This window comes from Rutidosis leptorrhynchoides, chromosome 4 (assembly GCF_046630445.1).
Source record: "Rutidosis leptorrhynchoides isolate AG116_Rl617_1_P2 chromosome 4, CSIRO_AGI_Rlap_v1, whole genome shotgun sequence".
Classification (NCBI taxonomy): Eukaryota; Viridiplantae; Streptophyta; class Magnoliopsida; order Asterales; family Asteraceae; genus Rutidosis; species Rutidosis leptorrhynchoides.
In genome coordinates, this window is record NC_092336.1 from 278,527,437 (window position 1) to 278,546,658 (window position 19,222).

The following is a 19,222-nucleotide window of genomic DNA, read 5'->3' on the forward strand; positions in this document are numbered from 1 at the left end:
TATGTAATATCAGATGAACATAACAAATGTTCTAAGAGAGAGATTGTAATAGCACGATCTTGATTGGTTAAGTCACCTAATTTAAGGAGAAAAGATAGAACTATCAGGAATTTATGTTCTTGATACGTTTATATATTAAATAGAATGTAAGAGTCGTGTAACATGGCACATGATGACGTTATAATCTGTGAATCATCACGTTCCATTAGAAACTTAGCATGACTTACTGTAATATAATCACGTTGATCAAGTGTCATTATATTATACTAACTCATGCATCAATTTCCAACACTACTTCAAAATCATTCATAATTCAAACTCGAATTTTAAAAAAATTTAGAAACTAAAGTAGTTTCCTTTATGATGTAATATAGATAGCACGAAGAGATAATTAATTTCGGACGAGAATATTTATGAAAATATCTTCAGAAATATCGAAGATATTTATGATGATATTTTGGAATTTCTAAGTTCGATGGTTGATGAAGAAAAAATTTTCGCAAGATTTTAACATGACTTCGGAGCAAGATATTCTCTAAAGATTTCAACGAATCCAGAATTATCTGGATTATTTGAATATAGGGTATGGTCCTTGTATTTGTCCTTGGTCTCCTTCAGAGTTTGCTCAATCCGTTTTTCAGTACCAAATTTTCTATCGAGCGTTCCCAACATTCCATTCTTTATTATCAAACTTTTGGCCGTTTAGACCATCTACAATTTTGCTGTTTCCTCTGTATTTAATGCTACCATATATGAATCATCGGTCATCAATCCAAGGTGGTTTCAAGAAAATTGTATTTTTAGATGATTAAACGCTAATGGTAATATGGTGGAATATAAAAAGTTCCCCGGTAATGATGACGAAAGGCAAACTTATATAGTAAGGTTATAATAAGGCTAATCCGAATGAAAATTCGAAGTTGACCTGCTGGAGCTGTGACAGAATTGGCTAATTTGAAAAAGGAACTGCAAAGTTATTTTCGGTAATAACAACGCCAAAGGAGCTAGCACAGATACGTGTAAAACGTTTACTCAGGTTTCAAGAGTTTTTCAGGTGCATAACAATATGCATCAATCTTTTCTTCCGTAGATGAAGTGCTGTTGGTTCATCCTCTCGATTGAGGTGTTTTCAAGGATCATGAAAGGTTTGAATGCAGATTATAATTGTCAAGATACAATGAGATTTAAGATGAAATCAAGTGGAAAACTTGAAGAAATGTTTAGTTTCGTATGTTATAATCAATATTTTAATTCATTTTAATTGTCCATTGTTATTAGTCCACAGTCGATAGTCCACAGTTAACAGTCCAATAATTCATATATAGTTTAATATATAATATTTGAATTAATTAATACGTATCGTGACCCGTGTACATGTCTCAGACTCGATCACAACTCAAATTATATATATTATTGTAGAATCAACCTCAACCCTGTATAGCTAACTCGATCATTACTGCATATAGAGTGTCTATGGTTATTCCAAATAATATATATAGATACGTCGATATGATATGTCAAAACCTTGTATACGTGTCCCGATATTTAAAGTCCGTAAAATAAATAACATAAATTAAATGACGATAAATAAAGTGCGTAAAGTAAATAACAGAAATTAAATGACGATAAATAAAATTGCGATAATTAAATTGCGATAAATAAACTACGATAAATAAAATGTAATCAGTTAGTTAGGAACAGTTAGCTAGGATTTTGTTAGTGTGGATTCTTAACAAAATTTTCTCATGGTTAATTTGTTTGTTTCTAAAAAATTTTATTTTTGTCCAATGTTTTCTTCATTATGCCACTTGTTGGATTCTGATAGATCAAAATCCAAATATGAAATTGAATGAAAAGGGTTATTCTGCGGTGAACGGATACCTATATCGGTGGTTGTAAATAGGATAGTAAATGACTTTTGAATTAGATTTGAAAGAGTGTACAGTGTACTTATTAATGTGAAATCTAAATATTCCTCGGGTATACCTACCCGTTAAAATATTTTCACCATTACCAGTTTGTACGAAAGAATTTTTAATTACAATCTTTATGAAAAAAGTATATATACCTATATATTTTCTTCAGATGTAATCATGGATTTAATGAGTCAATATGATATTAAACTCATTTGATTTACCGTTAGAATAAGAATATATAATCTCTAAAACATTAGAGATTACATAATCGCTATGTCGAACGAAGATAAATGATGTAGAGCGTCATGTAGAACGATGATTATACTCGAGGTACAGAATGAGATGTCGAAGCTGGTGACGCGGATGTTGTTGTTGGTAGTACTAGTGTTGTTGGTGCTGAGGCTGGTGATGTTACTGGTGTTGGTGATACTGCTGGTGCTTGCAAATTGTGTACCGTGCTCTCTAAAGTTAGTACTCGAGCTCGGAGTTCTTTAACTTCTTCTACTAACCCTGGTTGGTTATCAGTGTGAGGTAGAGGTCGGATATCTTCTCTAGTTCCGTTAATGGTAGCCTCAAGACGAAAAATTCTTGCAAAAAGGGTATAAACGGTGTTGCGAACAGGTTCTCCAGTGAGCGGGTCGAGTACTCCAAGTGTAGGTGGTAGATTCGGTTCATGATATGGAGTACCTTCTTCCCTTCTCCATAGGGTGAGTATGTCGCGAACCCACCCCTATTTAATCCAGTAATCACGGTAGTTGATTGGTTGGTGTGCTCCTGTCACGCTGTCTTTAGAGTCAGAGGAATGTGGTTGATTCGTAGAGGCCATCTTACGCGATCACAGAAAAGATTTTTGGTATGAAGAGTTTAGTGACAGCAATTGATAGTTGGATGTATTCTTAAAGCATAATATGCATAGATATATATATAGCACCAGGATCCCTTAAATTACGGAGAAATTTACGAGAGATATCAGGCAAGGTCTACAGTAACAGATACGCTAAGATATGAATCGTCAGATACGCTAAGATATGAATTTTGTCTATACACTATTCATGCAGTCAATGCAGTAAAACGTGTCTAGACTAAGAATAATGAGCAGGTAATTTCCTAAGGACTATAAGCAGATGATTTCCGATAAAAATGATAAGCAAAACTTTTGACATGCAGACACGGTCGAAGTCCAGACTCACTAATGCATCCTAATGACTATCAGTTAGACACACTAATGCAAGTCCTGGTTCGCTAAGACCACCGCTCTGATACCAACTGAAATCTTCAGTTGGGGACACCACACGTCCCACTCAGTACCTTCCCAGCTAACCGCCTGGTGACTACTGAGTGTACCTCAGATACTAATTTTAGGGCCTGCCTCTCGGCAATTGCTAACCCTCGTAAGGGATCGCAAGGAGTAGGAGTCAATGCTTCGCCACAGGTCACACTGTGAGAACCTCCTTTATGACTAACCCGCCACACATGGATGTGGTTATACCAGCTCTGATACCAACTGAAAGGACCCGTTCATATACATTATAAACGATTCACAATAGTTGATTACATCGCAAGGTACTTGACCTCTATATGATACATTTTACAAACATTGCATTCATTTTTGAAAGACAAACTTTCATTACATCGAAAGTTGACGGCATGCATACCATTTCCTAATATATCCAACTATAATTGACTTAGTAATAATCTTGATTAACTCGACGACTCGAATGCAACTTCTTTTGAAATATGTCATGAATGACTCCAAGTAATATCTCTAAAATGAGCAAATACACAGTTGAAGATTCCTTTCATACCTGAGAATAAACATGCTTTAAAGTGTCAACCAAAAGGTTGGTGAGTTCATTAGTTTATCATAAACAATCATTTTTGTGACGACCCGGAAATTTCCGACCAAATTTAAACTTAATCTTTATATAATTCCGACACGATAAGCAAAGTCTGTAATGATGGAGTCTCGAAAATTTTGGAAACTATGTTCATATATTCAAATTACCCTTTGACTATTACCAACGATTCACGAACAACTATTTGTAAATAGGTATGTATATATATTTAAATAAATATATATTTGATTTGAAATATAATTTATAATGTAATTGTTAAAAATTAATTATGTAAAAATAATAATTATTATTTAAAACATATATATATATATATATATATATATATATATATATATATATATATATATATATATATATATATATATATACAAATCAAGAATATTAAAAATAAATATTAAATAATAGTAACACTCATTGATGTTCCGATTGATATTAAGCAACTTATATGATTTTTAAAATAAACAGTGATTCGAAAATGAGTCATATAAATTATAGACTTATTAGAAATGTATTTAGAGAAATGTATTTAGTATTTAATTATTAAATTTTAACACTTTTTATATTTTACCCGTGATCGAGCGCGGACAGTGGATTCAATTTTTATTTAATAAAATTTAAATAATTAATAACCATTATTATAAAATAATGATTAGGATAAATACTTATAAATAATGTAAAATTTTGGGATTTTCCGAAGACTTTTATCCGCCACTAATTACAATGAGTACGAAATCTAATCCGTGAGAGAAATTAAAATTTATAACACCCGGCGGCTACACTATGTTGCATAATTGTTTACCTTTATGTTTTTAATCCCTTTCTATATGAAAGTTAAGATTAGTAATATATTAATATTATATTATTAATATTATTGTAATATTGTTCACAATCAATGAATCTATCCGTAAATTGATAAAGAAAATATGATTGAGAAGATTGATGTTTTATTTTTGTTTTCTTTCTTTCATTTCGCAGAAGATTAACATCTATCTAATTATATACACATACATTACATCTTCATGAAAAACTTAACCATACAACTTCTTATAACTCATTATCATCAAACCCACTTTGCAAACTTTGATAATCATCGACAAACACCATCAACCACCATTTAATCTCTTCTTTTATTCTTTTGTTACTACTACTGCCATCCATCTTTCCGTGATTGCAACTCAAACACCAAAAGCCACCATTTTCTTGTTCACTCACCTTAGATCACCATGCTTCACTATATAATCATATCATCTCAGCATTCATCATTCCTTCAAACTATCATCAATAATCACCACAAGACACCCAACGATCACCAAATTGTAACCCATATTGTTGTTGTTGCAGTAGTTTGAACAAACCCACAATCTGCTATCACTAATCTGCTAACTACCATTTTCGAGCTCGTACAAAACATAAACTTGCCTCTGCCTGCTGTGTTCGAAATAACTACTGTTGTTGCTAATTATTCTCGGAGTCTTAAATCACCAAACGAAACATCCTTATTGTCGTGAGCTACTTTCTGGCCAAGCATCACCACTTGAACATGTTACTCTGCTGCAAATCGAATTCTATCTGCAAACTTATTGTTCCTTATTCGAAACCCTCAACCTTAAAACACATCTTCCTTTACATATTGACAACTATTCTGCTCAATACCATAACCTCATGAACAAATAAACTTACTGCTATACTTCTTGATCAAACAATGCCAAAAATAAATCAAACTCAACCCATTTGACTGCTGATTACCTGCTGCTGCCACCATCGTTTATATTACTACTTAACCTGCAACATAAAAGAACACATTTCAGTTATTACGGTGCGTTTTCTATTTCTAATTGGAACAAAATATCAAAACACCCTTAATCACCATTATCTATATCTATTATTACTCACATGAACTATCAAGAACCAAACTATAACAATCATCTACAAATTGTAACAAAATATTACTGCTCGTCTCTGATTCTGATAGAATAAGAAAGAATCGACATATCTGTGGTTGATACACTAAATCAAAACCCACCAGGAACACCATTTATTACTATCCATGTTCAATCCATATAAAAAAATAAAAATAAATAATAATAATAATAATAATAATAATAATAATAATAATAATAATAAATAAAAAAATACAGAATATATGTATAAATATATGTAGAGGGATGAAGAATTAAGAGAATATAATGAATCAATTACTTATCTCACAAATTGATGAACCGATTTCAGGATCAATTGATGATAATTAGATCGATGATGATGATTTGATGCAGTCTCCGTAATTACACACTGCTACGATTAATTCTTTTTTTCTAGTCAAACAAACACCAACCGAACACCAATTGACTACTGCTCCTCTGTTCATGAGTTGTTACAGATTCATCCATTCTGATCGATTGAAGTGTGAACCAGTGATTTAGGTTGATTGATTTATGGCTGCTTTATTTCTTTTGGGCCGAACTACATCAACTCACTCACCCATCAATTTAACTTAGGCTACATAAACTTAATGGGGATTGCAACTTGGGCTCCCTATAAATGAGTTACTAAATGGGCTTTAGTAAAATAATAATGGACTTCAAAATCTAATAAGGTATTATTTTTGTTAATATTATTATTAAGTTAGTTTTAATATTAAATTGATGATCTTAGAATTTAAAAGTATTAAACTAGATATTTGATAAAATTATGATTTGGTTTAGGAAGAATATATATAAGTTAGGATATTAAAATAAATATGAAGTAAGTATGATAAATTGTAGGATGATGGAAGAAATGTCGTGATTATGATGATGATGATGATTATGATCACGTTGATGATGATCATAAGATGATAATGATAATGATATAATTCGTATATTATTATCATTATTATTATTTTTATGAATATTATCATTAATATTATTAACAATATTATTATTATTATTAAGTATCATTATGATTAATTAAAATATCATTATTATTAAAATTGTTATTTTCTATTACTATTAAAATTATCATTTACATTGAAATTTACATTATTACTAAATTTTCATTTTTATTAAGGTTACCACTATTATTAAAGTTGTAATTTTTAGTATTACTATCATTATTACTATTTTTATCATTATTAGTATTGTTATTATTATTATTATTATTATTATTATTATTATTATTATTATTATTATTATTATTATTATTATTATTATTATTATTATTATAAAATATTACAATTTTTCATTATTAACAATATTATTTTACCAAGTAAATATTAGTTGCAAAAAAATATTTAATACAGATAACATAACTATATATTTTTAATAAATATTAATTAATTATTTTAAGTATATATTAAATAAATATACTTAATTAATTAATAAAACCTATAAATTACTAAAAGCAACAATTATAACACTAATAATGATATATAAATTTTTTCGATTACGAATATATGTTTTAATATATATAATTGATATAGGTTCGTGAATCTGAGACCAACCCTGCATTGTTCAATGTCGTCATATGTATTTTTACTACAAAATACAGTATAGTGAGTTTCATTTGCTCCCTTTTTAAATGCTTTTTGCAATATATATATATTTTTGGGACTGAGAATACATGCGCTTTTATAAATATTTTACGAAATAGACACACGTAATCGAAACTACATTATATGGTTGAATGATCGAAGCCGAATATGCCCTTTTTGCTTGGTAGCCTAAGAATTAGGGAACATCACTAATTTTGAGAATTAGTGCGCGCCTAATTGATGCGAATCCTAAAGATAGATCTATTGGTCCTAACGAACCCCATCCAAAGTACCGGATGCTTTAGTACTTCGATATTGTTTTATCATGTTCGAAGGATTTCCCGGAATGATAGGGGATATTCTTATATGCATCTTGTTAATGTCGGTTACCAGGTGTTCACCATATGAATGATATTTTTGTCTCTATGCATGGGACGTATATTTATGAGAACTGAAAATGAAAATCTTGTGGTCTATTAAAATGATGGAAATGATTATTTATGTTAAACTAATGAACTCACCAACCCTTTTAGTTGACACTTGAAAGCATGTTTATTCTCAGGTATAAAAGAAATCTTCCACTGTGCATTTGCTCATATTAGAGATATTACTTGGAGTCATTCAAGACATATTTCAAAAGACGTTGCATTCAAGTCATTGAGTTCATCAAGATTATTATTAAGTCAAGTATAGTTGGATATATTATGAAATGGTATGCATGCCGTCAACTTTCAATGTAATGAAAGATTGTCTTTTCAAAAACGAATGCAATGTTTGTAAAATGTATCATATAGAGGTCAAATACCTCGCGATGTAATCAACTATTTTGAATTGTTTGTAATCGATATGGACTTCATCCAGATGGATTAGGACGGGTCTCTACAATTTTCATCATTTTAATAGACCACAAGAATTTCATTTCCATTTCTCATAAATATAAGTCCCATACATAGAGACAAAAATCATTCATATGGATTGAACACCTGGTAACCGACATTAACTAGATGCATATAAGAATATACCCTATCATTCTGGGACATCCATCGAACATGATATAAACAACATCAAAATACTAAAGTATCCGCTCTAACGGATGGGGTTCGTTAGGCCCAATAGATCTATCTTTAGGATTCGCGTCAATTAGTAGATTGGTTTACTAATTCTTAGGCTACCAAGCAAAAGGGGCATATTCGGCTTCAATCATTCAACCATATAATGTAGTTTCGATTACTTGTGTCTATTTCGTAAAACATTTATAAAAATTTCGCATGTATTCTCAGCCCAAAAATATAAAGGGTAAAAAGGAAAATGAAACTCACTATACTGTATTTTGTAGTAAAAATACATATGACGTCATTGAACAACTGCAAGGTTGGCCTCGGATTCACGAACCTATATCAATTATATACCTATTAATATATATAATGAAAATCAAATAATTCAATCTATTAACTATATAATATTTATATATTTAGTGTTGTAGTTTATAAATAATTTGTACTAAATTCTATTATATATTATATCTTAAATTACATGTTATATATATATTTATTTTGTATATATATAATAGAAATGTTAGTATTTTTCATATGTAATTATAGGTAATATTAATATAATTATAGTATAAGTATATATTTATATACAAAATATTTAGTTGTTATAATAATATAGTAATAATAATGATAATAAAATTTTAAATAAAAAGGTAGTTTTAATAATAATGAAAATTTTAATAATAAATATACTTTTAATAAAAATTGATAATGATAATAAAAATGATAATATTAATGATAATAATAATAATAATAATAATAATAATTCTACTAATGTTACTTATGTTGATAATAATAATAATAATAATAATAATAATAATAACAAAAATAATAATAAATATAATAATAATTAAAATAGTAATGAAACTACCTTTAAAGGAAACAAGCTAAAAAAATAAACTGTTGTCGCCCGGGTTCGAACCCGTGACCTCTCATTCCACTAACAAACATACTCAACCATTGCTTTGTTTATTATTTTATGTTTTAATAAGCTCCTTAAATACATTTAACCCATGTAAATCCGCTCTCTTATGTTTTCTAATACTTCAAGCAGCAACATCATCATCAATCAACACCCTCGTCATTTTAACAAGTTGTAAGCCCAACTACTCAGCCCAATACTGGTTAGGCCTACAGCAGAAAGTCTATGTTGGATCTCAGCCCAACTGATAATTCGAAGCCCAATAGAAACACGGCCCAACAGGCTCAAGTAATCACAAGTGCCCAGCTTTTATTGTAAAAAAATAATTGCAGGGTGCTGGTTTCGAACCCACGACCTACAGTTCAACGACAACATACACAACCGTCTCACTATTTGTGATCTTCTGTTTTAACTCAAATCCTATATATATTTATCTTATTGTGTCTGTTTCTACTTCTACTTCCTTAACAATTGGACCAGGCCAAAACCGATCTATATATCATCATATCATCATAATAACACAGCATTCTATCATTTTCATCATCACTGTATCGTTAACAAATTCATCAAACGAATTTTACTAACTGTTGGGCCACTAAATTCCTTTAAACAAAGTCGTTTGGACCAAGAAGCCATAAGTCCATCTAGAAATGTAATAAGCCCAAATAATAAAGGAAAATTTCGTGGCTGTTGGTTTTTGAACGATCAAGAAACAGAAAAAGAATACTTAAATCCAGGTCATTATCTAGGATTCGTTTTCATGTATATATATACCCTATCACTATACCTCCTATCATCATCCACTCAGCTTTATTATTATACTAATTAGGCCTCTATTAAATAAGTGAGGATATAGGTTTTGTAACCTGTCAGCCAAAAGAAACAAAAGAAAAAGAAAACCAACTCATCATGTGTTAATCAGATTAGAAGTCATTATCCATTCTTGTTTTTCGTTTAATAATAGAAAAAGAAATAGCTGTATAACAGCAGAAATCACGAGTTGTTGTAATATGGGTCGTTGATTAGAAAATAGTAGTTAACGAATTGCAGAGGTTTAGGATGGTTTATGGTGGTTGTGTTTGTGTTCTCCACCGAGACACAAACAGCAAGGTAAACAGCTAAAGAATGAATACTAATGATGATGATTTTATATGGGTTTTTGTGGTTCTCAATGTTACAATTGAAAATAGTTGCAGCAATATGAGGGAGTTTACTGTAGTTGTTTCACGATCAGAATAAGATAGAGAGAATGTGAGATTTATATAGAGAGAGAGAGAAAAGAAGGAAAGAGGTGGTTTTCTGTGGAGGGTGGTAATATGGGTTGTGACATGGTGTTGTTATGGTGGCGGTTATAGAGGTGACCGAGAGTGATCAAGGTGGTGTTGGTGACTGACATGGTTAAACAGAAAGAAGAACAACATATATAGAGAGGAAGTAAAAGAGAGAGGTAGAATGAGAGGGTGACATTGCTTGTTTTTGGTTTACTATAGAACCCGTAATAGTTTCGATGATGGATGTTAATGGTGGTGGTTTTCTCTTCGAACAACACAGCAAGAAGTAGCACTTGATATGGGTTTGTATATTAACTGTTTACCAGATAGGAACGAAGTATATAATATAAATAAAGAAGAGAAAAAGAAACATTACGCGAGTTATGAACTGACTAGCAATGGCGAAAGCCAAAAATGATGAACCGTGGTGATTTGCTTGGATCAAGTATGTTGCTTCGATTGTCTGAGAGACATGAAGAATAATGTGGGTGTGGTGTAGTTGGTTTGTGGTATTCTAAGGTGATGCAGAAGTAGGAATGTGAAATGGAGAGTAGTGGATATATTATATTATATAAATATACATATTACTCCGTGATTTTTAATCAATCAAAGAACAGTAATCTAATTAGGCACAGTTTAAATTCAAAGAATGGTGATGGCCAGTTCACTAGGAATCGAATGATAGTAATACACAACTGTAAGGAAATGTTAAAGTTAATAATATTAATATAATAATAATTATAATAATAATAAATTATAAAACATGTGAGTTTAAGAACAACAGCAAAACAACCGGATATTAATAGTACCGACAGTTTATTAGGGAAAGTATATCGAGGTCCGTTGTTAATCAGTATCGGATAAAAGTCTTTGGAAAAATCTCATATTTCAAAATTAACTATATTTATTTATTTTAGTCATTATGGTATAAAATTCGATCATTAATTTATTACATAAAAATTACATCAACTGTCCCTCTCAATTCTGGGTAAAATATAAAAAGTTCTAAGATTTAATAATCAGCTCCTAAATACATTTTTTAATAAGTCTATAATTTATAGAACTCATTTTCGTATCACCGTTTATTTTAAAATTACAAAAGTTTGAATTTAACTTGCTTAATATCAATCGGAACATCAAACAAGTATTACAATTATTTAATATTTAATTTCAATATACTTTATTTATATATAGAGATATAATTGAAATAATAATTATTATAATATCCTATTATTTATTTTATTAATTTTTTTAATAACAACAACATATAATATTTCAAACTATATTTCGAATTATTATTTATATATACATACACACATATCTATTTACAATTAATTGTTCGTGAATATTCGAGAGTAGTCGAAGGTCAAATGAATATATTAAACACAATTCAAAGTTTTTAAGATTTCAACATTACAGACTTTGCTAATCGTGTCGAAAATATATAAAGATTAAGTTTAAATTTGGTCGAAAATTTCCGGATCGTCACATGCCAATGCTCTTATTGAACTAAGACTACCCAAAAAACACGGAATTGTGAAACTTCCTGGATCTGAGAGTTTTTCTGGTAGTTTATTCAACAGCACTGTAGAACAATTACCATTCATTGTAACAGCCGAGAGTTCTTTCATTTTTTTTCTATTTGTGATTAGATCTTTCAAGAATTTGGCATACCTAGGCATTCCTGAAATCACATCAATGAAAGGAAGATTTACATTTATTTGTTTAAACATATCCAAGAATTTGGATTACTCTGCTTCAAGTCTTTCTTTTCTCATTTTACTCGGGTAAGGAAGCGGTGGTTGGTATGGTTTAACATAAGGTTTAGCCTTAACTGTATTATCTTCATTAACCTTTTCAACTACCAGTTCTGTTTCCTTCTCTTGCTCAGGTTGTGGTGCATGTGGAGTAGGAATAGCATCATCAGAAATTACAGGCATTTCAGGTGGTTTAAGTGTAATACCACTTCTTGTGGTAATGGCTTTAGCTGTTTCATTCCGGGGGTTAGCATTTGTATCGCTAGGTAGACTCCCCGATTTTCTTTCAAATATCAATCTTGCTAGGTTGCTCACTTCTTGTTCCAGATTTTGGATTGAAGCTTGTTGATTTCTAAATGCTTGAGCATTTTGTTCATTCGTTTGTTTCTGAGATGTGAAAAATTGCGTTTGAGATTCAACTAGCTTCGACATCATGTCTTCTAAATTTGTCTTTTTATCATCGATTTGTGGTGGTTTATTTTGAAAAATAGGTCTTTGTTGATTGTAAGTATTGTTAAATACTTGTGATTGCTAGGACCTTGTTGGTTGTTGTATAGAACATTTCGGTTATAATTCTGATTTTGATTGTAGTTTGGTCTTGGCGGTTGATAATTATTTCCAGGCCTTTGGTTCATGTATGAAACATTCTCTCTTTGTTCTATTGTTTGTTCAATACCGAGACAATCTTTTGTCAAAAGTGGTCCTCCACACTGCTCACAACTAATTCAAATTGCGTGAATATCTTTAGTCATCTTTTCCATTCATCTCTCGAAAGTATCTATCTTTGTGAAAATGGAATCAAAGTCATGGTTAGAATCGGCTCTAGCCGCTTTAGATGATCTAACGATATCTTTTTCTTGATGCCACTCATGTGAGTGTGAAGCAGTGTTATCAATAATTTTGTAAGCTTCAGTTGCGGTTTTCTTCATAATGGAACCACCAGCTGCTATGTCTATGTCTTTTCGTGTGGTAATATCGCATCCTTGGTAGAATATTTGTATTATTTGATAAGTGTCTAAACCATGTTGAGGACATCCTCTCAATAACTTTTCAAATCTTGTCCACGCCTCATATAAAGTTTCATTTGGCTTTCGCGTGAACGTAACAATTTCTCCTTGAAGTCTCACGGCTTTAGATGCCGGAAAGAATTGTTTAAGAAATTTTTCAACTATGACATCCCATGTATCAATCGCCCCTTCAGGTAACGATTCTAACCAATCTTTGGCTTCTCCCTTTAAAGTCCAGGGAAATAACATGAGATATATCTGTTCATCCTCAACTTCTCTGATTTTGAATAGAGTACAAATCCTATTAAAGGTTCGAAGATGTTCATTTGGATCTTCCTTGGGCGCACCACTAAATTGGCATTGATTAGTTACCATGTGTAGGATTTGTTCTTTGATTTCATAATCTGGTGCATTAATATCTGGTTGAGTAATTGCACGACCTTGGCCAGTGCGTTTAGCCTTCATTCGTTCTTCCATACTTAGAGGTTCCAGAATTTCCATGATTGAATTTGTTGAATCTAAATCACTAGAGGATTCTGATTTAATGGTTTCTTCCTCGACAATCTCTGGATGAGTAATTTGTGGTTCATGAGGAAATATTAGTGGTTCAGGATCTCTGAATTGTCCTTGAATATCTTTCGGGTTCTCAATTGTGAGGTCGGGTTCAAAAAATGGATTATCGAAAATTTAAATTGGAGTACTTGGTCGACTAGATGACGATTCTAAAGAAAAATCAACGGCGACAATATTGGCTAGATGTCTTGATCGAGTTACAGGTGGTGAACGTATAAAATGTGGTGAACGTTTTGCTCGGTGCATTCACTGAATATCCTATTAGTTATAAAAGATAAAAATTATATAAGTTATCAAATTAATAGACTTTTCTGATTTTGCCCACGTTTCGAATAGCCAAAAGATGTAGCAGGTAGCCAGGACCCTTTAAATCAGAAGCCCACAACTCGCCACTAACAAATCCAACTGTTACTACGAATCAGAAAATTTTGGATGTCTATCAATTTAACCACTTAAAATAATTTTTCGTCGAAGTTTTAAAGAAAATAAAGAAAATTCTATGTCCTAAAAACTAAAGCGTCGAAATGAAAAAGAAAAAGCGCGTCGAAAAATGTCGAAAAATAAAAGGTCGAAAAATAAAAATAAGAAAGAAAAACGTCGAAACTTAAAAGTCTAAAAATTAAAAATTAAGGTATTAAAGCTTAAAAGGAATTCTATTTCCAAAACGGCAATAACTTAAAAAGTACTAAAATCTTAAAACGGCGTCACAAAATTCTAAAGCACCTAAATCTTAGTCTAAAAAAAAGCACTTAAGGGATTTTACGGCAAAGCCTAAAAATCCAGAAATATAAAGTAACTACGGCAAAATACTAAGTTTAAAACTAATTACGAGTGATAAATATTACAAAATAAACGATAAAAATACAAATTATAACTAAAATGATAAAATAAAAATAAAAATTTTTTATAAAAATATTATTTTTATATTATATGTGTATAAAAATATTAATGTATATAATTAATAATAATAAATAAACTTAATATTATAAAGTATATATTAAAACTAGAATTAATAATTAATATTTAAAGTAAACCCTAATAATAATAATTAATATAAAATTAAAACCCTACGCGTAGTTACTGTTTTAAGGTACCTGTCGTGTCAGACCACCCCATGCAATCGCATGGGGTTTAAGTGCTGAAACCATGCGGTCGCATAGACATGCAGGTTCAGATAGATGCAGTTCAAAATTCGGTAGGTTCAGAATTTTTAATTATTATTATTTATTTTTTTTACTTTTTACTTTTTATTCTTTACTAAATTTATATAAGTAATATTTATAACAAAATTTTTTAAAAACTAAAGAAAAATACTTTTATACTTTATAAAATATATTTTCTTTTTACACACTTAAATATATATATATATATATATATATATATATATATATATATATATATATATATATATATATATATATATATATATGTTTTTATATTTTTGAATTTTTAACAAAATATTTTTACAAAATAAGAAATATTATATTTTTACAAAAATATCTTAAAAACTAATTTTTTTATAGCGTTTCGCTTTCGGCGTTGTTGAGTCCCCGGCAGCGGCGTCAAAAATATTGATGTTATGCGAGGTGTATACGAAATAGTTATATTTTTTATTGCGAAATACTATTAAATACGATACAATTTTACACAAGTTATTTATTTATTTATAGAGTGGATATACCTAAACCTTGCTACAATACTATAGGCAGTGTACCTAATCGTAGAGTAGTGTAGTTTTTAGTAAGTCATGTTCGTTCCGAAGGGAGCTAGCCAAGTTTAACGCTATATTTTTAAAACTATATTTGTATAAATATATATATATATATATATATATATATATATATATATATATATATATATAAGTAATATTATTATTATTATAAAAGGGGATTTTACCGTTTAATGACCGGTTTGTCGATTTTATGTCTTCAGTCACAATTAAAACCTAATGTAAAATATTAAATATAAATACAACTTAATTTAAAGCTTAAAGTAAATGACGATAAATAAAAGTGCGATAATTAAAAGTACGATAATTAAAAGTGCAATAAATAAATGACAGTAAATAAAAGTGCGATGAGATATAAAATAAAGGAATTATGCTTATTTAAACTTCCGTAATCATGATGTTTGACGTGTTGATTTTAATTTATTACCATGGGTTAATTGTCCTTTGTCCTGGATTATTCGATATGTCTATCTGGTTTTTGTCCATAACAGTCCATCAGTCATAAATATAAAGTGCGAGTGTCCTCGTCAAATTATCCTTATACCCGAAGTCAAATATTCCAACTAATTGGGGACTTAAACTGTAACAAGGTCTTAATACTTTGTTTAATAATTTCACTAGGATATCGACTGCGTGTAACCCAAGGTTTTAATACTTTGTTAACAATTACGCCAAGTGTCCTTGTACGTAATCCACCCCTGTTTTAATGAGTCTATTGACTATTAATCCATTCTAGTGTCCGGTTAAATAAACGATTATTAGTACTTATAAATATCCCGCCCATCGTGTCCGATCGAGTGTATATGGTTATTTATAGATACGTAAAATTGTAAATCTCTATATTAAATTAACGAATTATCATTCAGTTAAACAAATATAAAGCCCATTAATAGCCCATAGTCCAATTTTCACAAGTGTCGGTCTTTTGTTCAAACCCCAATTATGGTCCAAAGCCTAATAATCCCGTCTTAATATTTAGTCCAACATCACGATTACTTCGGCTTAAATGAGCATAATAATAACTTAGCTACGAGACATTAATTTAAAAAGGTTGAACATAACTTACAATGAGTATTAATCGCGTAGTGTTACAAGGACAGAATTTCGACTTACAAACTTACAACATTCACTACCATAACCTTATTATTATTAATCTTAAATTAAAATTAAAATTATAAAATTATATATATATATATATATATATATATATATATATATATATATATATATATATATATATATGTTGAGAGAGTTAGGGAGAAGATTGAATTAGGTGTCAAAATTCGTCGACCAAACGTTGCAATTTATAGGACCTGACCTGCTACAGCAAGCCATACGATCGCATGGGATTTAGGCAGGCAGGCCATGCGATCGCATGGCAGCCTTTTCCTGCACACAATGAGTTTTAAACGTGGGCTGCTGAGGTTATTTTATTATATAATATAATATATATAATTTTATATAATTATATATATATTATATTATATTCTTGTGCATAGTTGTCTTGTAATTTTAGGTCCGTTGCATCGCGCGTTGATAGTTGGTTCAGGTCTCGGTTCCGGATTTTTGAACTTTCTTTCGTACGATTTAATATCTTGTACTTTGCGTTTTGCGGCTTGTACTCTTGTAATTTTGAGACGTTTCTCATCAATAAATTGAACCACTTGGATTGTACTTTATACTTTTTAGCGTTTTGGTCATTTGCGTCTTCAATTCGTCGAATCTGTCTTTTGTCTTCACCTTTTAATATTTAAACGAATATCACTTGTAAATAGAACAATTGCAACTAAAAGCTTGTCTTTCTTGAAGGATAATGCTATGAAATATATGTTCGTTTTTAGCATTATCACTATAGTACACTTCCAGCTTTGTTCATGACTATTTAGTTGGCGCCACGTTTAAACATGTGCGACCAACGTTGTGGGCATATCTTCATGAAACGATCAGATGGCGCGTATGTAAGCACATGAATACAGTTTTGCGCGAATGCAAAAGGCTATAAGCGCCGTTTTGATATTGTGCAATAGATGTGCAACTATGCGGATCATTACTCAAAGTTGTGGCTAATTGATATCCCACCACGGTTTTAGTTGTTAACCTGGAGATACCTGGTTAGTCCACTGCTTTAGCTTATGAGCGGCGATTATCTTTCGAGGTGTGACGGGAACTCGGCTCGTGCATCTCCTGAGGTCGATTTGCGGGTCGTTTCATCTGGTATCCGATCTGCTTATGTTTCGTTCGGGATGTTTGGCCAAACCTTATCGATGAAGATGAGTTTAGGCGACTCCCACATCGCCCGTGGGCATGACTGATGATGGGAAAATGTTTCGGCCGGATGAGGACGTCAGGAATTTAAGTAGGGGAGTTTGTAATACCTCGTCCCACATCGGTTAGAGAAAGATATTGAGAGTCCCTTATAAACTCAAAGTTGTGGCTAATTGATATCTCCCACCATGGTTTTAGTTGTTAATCAGGAGATACTCGGTTAGTTCACTGCTTTAGCTTATGATGGGCGATTGTCTTTCGGGTTGCGATAGGCACTCGGCTTGTGCATCTCCTGAGGCCGACTTGCGGGGTCGTTTCAGAAATGGGTTGAGAATTTCACAATGTTTATTTCTAATGCTGACAGTTTATTGAATAATTGATTTTTTTAATATGAAACTCTTAGTGATGTTAAAAATTGTTATTTGTAATTATAATCATGCATTACATGTTTTCGGTTAATGAACATAATGATGTTTGAGGCTACATGCATGGCACTGTTTGTTCTATTATTGCAGATTCCATTATGTATTTGATTCAACAATCCCATGATTCAGGTATTCAGTCAATTTGGATGTCTGAAAGGTTACTCCACCCTTATTGCAACTAATGAACTTGTAAGAAACCACTCACACATGTATGAAAATTGTTGGAGAGACAAAATGGGTTGGTTTTGAATGACTATGTTAATATAGATCAGGGTCATAACGGATGGGTTTTTAATACCAAATCAATTTGTTTTATACCTGTTTGACCAGCCAACACATATTAGAGATATATAAATATTAATGGGCAAATGACCCAAAATGGTAACATAAGTTACCAAATTTGACAATCAAGGTAACTCCAATTCGCACAAGTCCGAAAATGATTTCAATTTAATTTTTGTGCAAGAAAAGGATTGCGTGTTCAAATTTTTTAAAATTGTGGTAATATCCAATGAAAAAAAATCTAAAATCGCGAATTACTTCAAATTGAAACTTGGAACAGATTTCTAGTGCTTCGATTAGCATTTGTTGTGAAGCAACTTGTTCCAAATCATCACGAAAAATAACGAATCGAGATGAACAAGTCGTTTTGTTCAAACGACTTGTTTAATGGAATTCGTTGTTTTACGTGATGATTTGGAACAAGTTGCTTCACTACAAATGCTAATCGAAGCATTAGGAATCTGTTCCAAGTTTCAATTTTAGGTAATTCGCGGTTTTAGATTTTTTTCATCGGATATTACCTCAATTTTAAAATTTTTAAACACGCGATCCTTTTCTTGCGCAAAAATTAGTTTGGAATTCTTTTCGGGCATCTTTTTTGGGGGTTATCTTGATTGTCAAATTTAATAACTTATGTTACCTTTTTGAGCTATTTGCCC